The sequence below is a fragment of the Monodon monoceros genome, unplaced genomic scaffold (assembly GCF_005190385.1).
Source record: "Monodon monoceros isolate NGI ecotype Baffin Bay Population unplaced genomic scaffold, NGI_Narwhal_1 Super_Scaffold_18, whole genome shotgun sequence".
Lineage (NCBI taxonomy): Eukaryota > Metazoa > Chordata > Mammalia > Artiodactyla > Monodontidae > Monodon > Monodon monoceros.
Window position 1 is genome coordinate 100,649,186 of NW_021703774.1, and position 8,236 is coordinate 100,657,421.

Here is an 8,236-nt window from a genome sequence, read left to right on the forward strand (position 1 = left end):
GTGATAGGAGTATGAGAGAACAAAGGCATAAAGCCTGGGGCTTAAGCTGGGCCAGCTGAGTACAAACAGGCAATCAGAGAACGCAGGGACCCTGAAGCCTGGCCATGACTGCTCCAGTGCTTTGCCAGTGAGGGGGAAAGCAGCGAGAGAAAGATTCTCCCCTTCTCTACCTAAAACTCATGCTCAAACTTCTTTCCCTCACCCCCTGGAGTACCCCTGATGGAATCGGAGCTGACATGCCCTTCTCCAGTATGAGAAGTCAGAGAAACACCAGTGGTATACAGCAGATGGTTTTCCACAATTATAAGAAGAAATCTATGGCATGGACTTTGCAGCCTTCTGGTAAGGGCTGTTCTGAAGTTTCTCCTCTTTCCAAGGCAAGGGCTACTTTCACTGGCCTGTTGATATTATCTCCTCTTGTCTCCAAGGCTACCATCATCAGTCCAGCACCAGCCCACTGGGACTCCTGAGGTACCGCATCAGATACCCACACAAGGCCAGATTCCCTGCAGCCCCTCCACCAGCCCTGGACCTTCTTGCTAGCTCTGCTATTGGAGGGAGGGTTTCAACATGAAGCATGCTTCTCACCCTTCAGTGTCTTCCCACTAATCCTTGGATAAAACAACTATAAAGCTTGATCTAACTATTCTGTACTTCCGGCTTCATATCATCTCCCGCCCCTACACACTCTGCTCTCTGAGACCCAGCTGCAGGACTTTCATTCAGTTTTTCCAGCTCCATAGCTCTCTCCTTGCCCCCTGGTCTGGAATGTTCTCCCTGCCTCCACCTCCCACTCCCTTACAGGCCTTCCCGCCCCTAGCCCCTGCCCCAACACAGAATCACACACTTCATTAGGGAAGCTGTCCTAACTGCTCCCTCTACCCACCATATCAAATCCCCCTATTTTCAGCCTTATAGCTCTGTATACCTTTTCTGCCTAGTCCTTTTGATAGTTGTAATTGTGTATTTAATAATTGTTTAAAAATATATTTGCATTTTTGTTAGTGGGCTTATTTATTTATTTATATTTTGGCTGCCTTGAGTCTTAGTTGTGGCACTCGGGATCTTCTTTGCGGCTCGCAGGCTTCTCTCTAGTTGTGGCGCGTGGGCCTAGTTGCCCCGAGGCATGTGGGATCTTAGTTTCCCGACTCCTCTGCATTGGAAGGCGGATTCTTTTTTGTGTGTGTGTGTGGTACGCGGGCCTCTCACCGTTGTGGCCTCTTCCGTTGCGGAGCACAGGCTCACGGGCCCAGCCGCTCCGCGGCATGTGGGATCTTCTCGGACCGGGGCACGAACCCGCGTCCCCTGCATCGGCAGGCGGACTCTCAACCACTGCGCCACTAGGGAAGACCGGAAGGGGGATTCTTAACCACTGGACCACCAGGGAAGTCCTTTGGTGAGATTATTTGATTAATGTCTCTCCCTACTAGACTTAATTCTTCACCAGGGCAGGTGGCTCGTTCATAGTGGCATCCCTAGCATCCAGCCACCTTTAGCCTGTGACAGGGTCACATTGTACGTTGGCTGAAGAGATGAAATGAATGGACATATATTGCCACTAATTACTGAGCTGCTAGATGAATTCTAAGAATTGTCAGGATGGGTCTCTTCCATGTGGCTTTTTAGGGTTTGAAAAGTGATTCGTAATAATATTGAGTCTGATTGTTTGCTCGGGGAGAATGCTCATTCCCAGACAGCAGGAAGGAGCATAATGTTATCTATCAGTTTTCACTTATGATCATCAGTTCACACCCCCGAATGAAAGGAGAGAAATTCTTGCTGGTCCCAGGAGAAATGGAGTCGCTTTTTGATAGCAACCAGCAGGACGAATTGCTCTGTGACAGTCACTTTTGAACGAAAAGAAAGCCCAGTGAAGGGCTTGCTTTTCCTCCTAGCCTCTGGAGGCCCTCCTGCCCCCCCCCACCCCGCCCTCACACCTTAACAATGTGCAGTGGTTATTTGAGAATGTTTGGCCTCCCTGAAAGAAGATGATAACCAAACTCAATCACTTTAAATAAAAAGAACACAGGGGCTAAACGTGATAAAACTACCAAAAAACATTAATTAAGGGGAAAAAAGCCAGTGACATCTCAAATGTAGTTCAAATGCTCTTTCTTTTGAATATTAAGTCTCCAATACATGGCTCTAGTCCGCAGAGTGATGAAAATATGGTGTACATCTGTACAATTGTTTTCTCATGGCTTGTGTTTAATTATCCACAAAGAAAAAAGATTCACAAAATGTTTCATGTTCTTCTCTTTTAACTGCCAAAACAGGAACTTCTGAGGCTTTGACAGAATTGGTTGCAATCCCTTTGAAAGTTTTATTAATGTAGCCAGAGTATGTTTTTAATCTTTCATATTTTGATCACTAAAATGTATTTCCTATGATTTGTTCATGCTTGTTTCTACCGTATTTTAAGTAAACAAGAATGAGCAGTTCTTACCTTGTAAAATATATTGGGCTTTTTTTTTTTTTAATGCGGAACTATGATGATTAATGAACAAACTAAATATTAAATCAGAGGATTCTTCTTTGTCTAGGACATAAAGGAAGTCTTGAGAACGTTTGAGAGATTGGTATCTGCATTCATTTTAATGTAAACATCAGAGACATTCCACTGCGAACATATTTCATCCCTCTAAAAAATTCTGTATGTGGATGCTGTATTTTCTATGTATTTGTGGATGTAAAAAGGCAAATAAATGAAAGTGCTTATTTTTTGTCTTAATTGATATTTTTTGATACTTCAAGCGTGTGTTTTTAGTAGAGTACTTTAAAAAATAAAGGTGTGCATGAGAAAATATTGAAAACGTACTCAACAGAATCTATTATCATAATTATCTTTACTATTCATATTTTTTAAAGGTTCATTCCAGTTTCATAGATCTCATTGTTTGGGGCGTATTTAAAGTATTTGGAGGATAAATAGCAGGCTACCTATCCATAATTGCCTGAACAGAAAAACAAGATGTCTTGTCTTCTGGATGACAAGACATCTTGTTTATCTCAAACAAAATAGAATTCTTGGGTTAACAGTCTCAAAATAGGCATAACTAAGGTAGTTTTAATGCCCTGCCCAAACAAGAAGGCATTTAGTAGAGCTACAAGTCAAAGCATTTGATTGAGATAAGCTAATGCCATCTTTTTAAAACTAAAAGTTTTGTCTTTTGTTTTTTGTTTTTTTTGGTCGTGCCGTGGGGCATGTGGGATCTTAGCTCCTGGACCAGGGATTGGGATCGAACCTGTGCCCCCTGCATTGGAAGCGTGGAATCTTAACCACTGGACTGCCAGGGAAGTCCCTAAAAGTATATTTTTTAATTAGTTGTTTTGACTTTGCAGAGTCAAAGCCTCAAATCTTTGCTTCTTGTTAAAATTGCACTATAATTTGTACCTACAAAAGTTTATTTAAAAAAAAAACAGTACTTCAACAGATCTCACCTGTGTTACTAGGTTTACAGAGACGTAGACACTCTAGCCTAACAGACCATTTAAAGATTGAAGAGAATGCCTAGAAGTGGAAGGATAACAACTTCTAAACATCAGGCAATCTGAAATAGGATTTCTGACAGCATGTCATAAAGAACCATTTTTCATCCCTCTTTTATTCACTAACTGAGCAAGTGCTTAAGTGCTTCCTACATATCAGCCACTGTTCAAGGTGTTGAGGATACAGAAGTGAACTAAAGAGTTTAAAATCCAGCCTCAGAGATCTTCTATCCTGCTAGGTGGAAGTGAAATGCTTAACATTTAACCATATATTTTCTTAATCCAATAATCAATCACATGTTATTAAAATATCCCTAGATTTCATCATGGATTAAGTTCAAGAACACCTATGAGATAAATATTATACTACAATATATTACTTTTCTTGTTTTAAAAAAATATGAAATTCATCCTGTTAGCTCACTTAAAGTTTGCCGTATAAGTGGTAACTTTCTTTATGATTGAGTTTGTCTACATCTTAGAAAATTATGCTTTTCTCTGTATTTTACAAAGGAAAACCAAAATGTTTGTTACCTAACTAGTTAGTGGCAGAGCTGGTAATATATTTTGATGTTTTATCTGATACCCTTTGATCTTATTAGTCACTTTACTTTAAATTTAGAACCTTGTTAGAGTGATCTGTTCTGAACTGGAGAGTGGGAACTGACATTTATTTAGTATCTACTATGAGCCAGGTACTTGACATATGTAGAGAAGCAGGTATGATCGGACATAATTCATAATTCCTCATAAGGAGGAGACCTCTCTGAATACAAATTGTTAATAGGTAGCAAGGCTGAAGTCTGGACCTTGGCCTTTAGCTTTCTACTGTGCCAAGCTAGGGCTAAATGAAAACCGTACATCTGTTTAAATTTGAATCCAAAATAGGAATAATAATCAACTTTTAAATTAATGTCTAACAACAGATTCTAATGATAACTAACATTTAATAAGTGCTGTGCTAGGTGCTTTAAATGAAATGCAATGTATCATTTAATCTTCACAGCAACAATTATTATCCCACTTTTATGGATGAGGAAAGTGAGGTTTAGAGAAGTTAAGTGACCTTTGGTCACACAGTTAGTAGAGTCAGGATTCAAACTTGAGATTGTTGCGCGCTAGAGGCCAGACTTCAACTGATTTCTTCAGTAAATGTCACCCAAAGGAAATGGAAAGAGGGGCCAACTGAGGGAGCACTGCTACTTCTGGGACAACATCACACATGCTGGGACAACCTCTTCCCTAGTAGGAAAATCCCCAGTAGGATGCACAGTGAGGTGGGCTGTCCCCTTCTTTCCAACCCTTAAATTCGTTGATCTGACTCAAGGAGACTTAAAGAAAGGAAACTGCAGCTGGAGACTGGCTGTAGTAGATTGGGTGGGTGAAGTGAGGATCTATAATGAGTATACCTGGAAGGTAACAGAAAGGAGTAGTTCTCTGCGTGAGTCATGAGCATTTCCTAAATGCTCCAGTGAAAGAACAAAAAATGGTTTCCTCACATTTGCACAGCAAAATGGGAGTTGGCAGCAGTGTAAATGCTGGCTGAAAATATGTGTTGGGGACAGTATCTCCTTTTGGTAACTTTTCAGAGCTTTTACTCATTCATTTAAGTCAAACTTTCTGAACACCTTGTGCATAAGTGGCTGTGTGCTAGGTAAAGTGGGGGACACGTCATACTTTGCAAGAGATTGGAAGTGAAAAAAGGCAGATTGGATCTTAAGCCAAATCTAAATGAATTCAACAATCTAAATAAAAAATGAAAGAGGGAGTTTACAATGAAATTAGAATGTTTAGAGAAGAAACTTGATAATTCAAACAGAGATCTAACATAGAATTATCCAGAATAGAATAAATATCTATCTTAATTATATTGACTGAATAGACTGCACAGTCAACTTTTCACATTTGGTTGTATGAATATCATCACTGAAGGATATTACACTTATACCCTATTTAGGTAAATTAGGATGGCACAGGTGAGTTCCTGAAACTCTCATGATAGAACTTAGTAAATATTTTAAGAATATTAGAGGAAAAATTAGATTTTAATAAAGTGATTCTAGTTAACTACCACGTATAATATGGCATACCATGTCCATTCTCCTTCAAAAGGGCTTTGGATATAAACCAAAAAAGTCTTGACGATATTTCATTTCTCGGATGCCAGTTTATTACATATTAATTAATTAGTTAATGTTTGAATTTGATGCCTTCCAGATGAGATTTTGTTGTGGTTGTTAAGGCAAAATACAAACACAGACTTATTAAATCCTGCTCAATTCCCCAGTGAAGATCCCTCATTACAGAACAGTTTTCTACACAACTTCAAGTTAAGAGATTGGCATCAGATGAGATTTTTTTTTTTTGGTAGCAAAGTTTTATTGTAAAATAAGAAATCAATATAAAAATGGATCAGATGAGATTTTTTTATGCAATATTCTGGTGATTTAGGAAGATACTCTAATGTTATCAGTAATAAGGTTTCAAATTTTGGGTGTGTCACTCTTGGGAAGATATCTTCAGATGGCTCATCTCATTCCTTTTTGTGTTTCCATTGCAGAGGATGACTTTGCTTTTTTCTATCTCTTTCCCCATATTTTGTGACTATTCCCTGTTTGGGTTGTGTACCCCCATATGTGAAGTTCAGAGAGTTTATATATATATATGTATATAGAGAGAGAGGATTTCTTTTGGGCTTAAAAAAAAAAGTTGTATTATGGAGCTTATGTAAATATTTTCCTTTTTCTCCTCCCTGATCATAAACTTGCCCTCACTCCTGGATTTGGAACATAACCAAGCTAAAAGATGAGCTCATGTTTGCAGTGCACACTGAGGTCTCAGCAAGAATCTTCTAATTTGAGAGGCATCAGTATTTTATGCATTCATGTGCTGAAATGCTGAAGAATGAAATCAGGAGTTTAAAAGTTATTTTCACCATCAGGACTAAACAAAGGAGATAGGGCTTTCCTTTTTTGTATTTTTTAATATTCAAAATAACATTTTCTGTTGCAAATGTATTTCTGTTTCACTTAGAAAAATTTAGTCAATAGTCATTTGCTAATGCAAGTAATGCTAATGTCTTCCTTTTACTTTATTTTTTAGTATTATGTAAATTGCTTAGAGAATGTTAACTCTTTTGTTCTTATTTTGAAACAGGCAAAATTTTAGACTATTTTTTATCAATTGTCTGATTTGCTTTTTCATCCGGAGAAATTTTTTCCTTTCTTTTTCATGTAACTGTACATTATTATTTATTACTGCTCTTACTTGCTTTTTCAATATGGGAAGATAGGTTTCCCCCCTTTTCATGTAATTACACATACTATACTGCTTAGGATGTAGAACATATGAGGATAACTGTTCTTTTTTTTTTTTTTTGCAGATGTTTACCACATGTGGAGCTTAGCATGAAGAATAAGCATGAATCAAGAATGTCCCACCCCAATGCCCTTTTGAAACATTTTTATGTGGTTCCATGAAATAGTGCGTATTTTAATAGTTGCCATGATGGCCATGCTGAGGTCTTTGGTATCAGACAATCCAACTCTTACTCTCTGCTCTGGGCATCTAACGTTTTTACTTGCTCATTCTACCATCTTCATTCGTCAGGAATCAGGTCTTGATTTTCTTTTGGGAATCACCTCTCCCTAGGCCATGTGGTCCTAGTGGAATGACTACAGTGTCCCACCTACTCTGAAACAAGAAGAATCTTCTCTAAGATTTGTTTCTGTAAGATTTATAGCTTCTAGGAGAGAGAGGAGTTCCTTTTCTCTGGGTTCTCAAGCTGAAAGAACCGTATTTGCCTGAAGCTTATGGTCCTAGCCTCAGGTTTCATGGAAGAAGCTCTCTGCAGAATGATGCCAACACACGAGAGAACTAGAGCTTTGTCAGCATTTAGCACCATGTGAAGCTAGATCAACCCTTAAAGTCCTCAGTTACTGGAGGCAATACATTCCCTTTTACTTAAGCTAATTTGAGTTGTATTTCTATTATTTTCAACCAAAAGATCTTTGGATATTGTTTTTCATCTAGAGGTGAGAATGATCAACTTGGTACAAGCAAAAGTAACTTGCCAACAGTTCTGAGTAATAGAAAATACTATCAAAATCTCTTTTGGATAAGTAGTAAGTGTTTGTTGGTTTGGGATTCTAAATTTAGAAAGCTCAAATAACTAACATTTTCTTGTACCCTAGAGACGTGTTGAATAAACTAACTGATCCCAAGGATTATTCAAAGATGTAATTTCAGGGTATGTCAGAGTGTCATTATAGATTCAACTTAATCACCTACATTTTCAACATTAATAGGATTGTTCTACAGGAATTGATGCCAAGAGAAATGATCCCAAGGCTCAGTGCTAATAACGGCTACAACATATTGGCACATTCTATGTGCCAGGAAGTGTGCAAAGCCTGTCATTATTTTACATTTAATTCTCAGAAATCCTAAAAGGTGGGTGTTACTGTTCTCCTTTTACAGATAAGAAATCTTAGTGAAGTTCAGCAATGTTCTCAAGCCCAGGTATGTCTAACTTTAAAGTCCAGGGTTTTAACCACTGTTTTCTCTTTAAGTTTCCAAAGTTCATAAGAATTCGCTCAATTACTGATTTTTTCAACACATTTTGGAGATACACCTGGCTCATGGTAGGTATATCTATATCTATATAGATATAATAGATAATATGTAGTAGATATCTATAAGTTTATATATATATATATATATATATATATATATATATATATATATA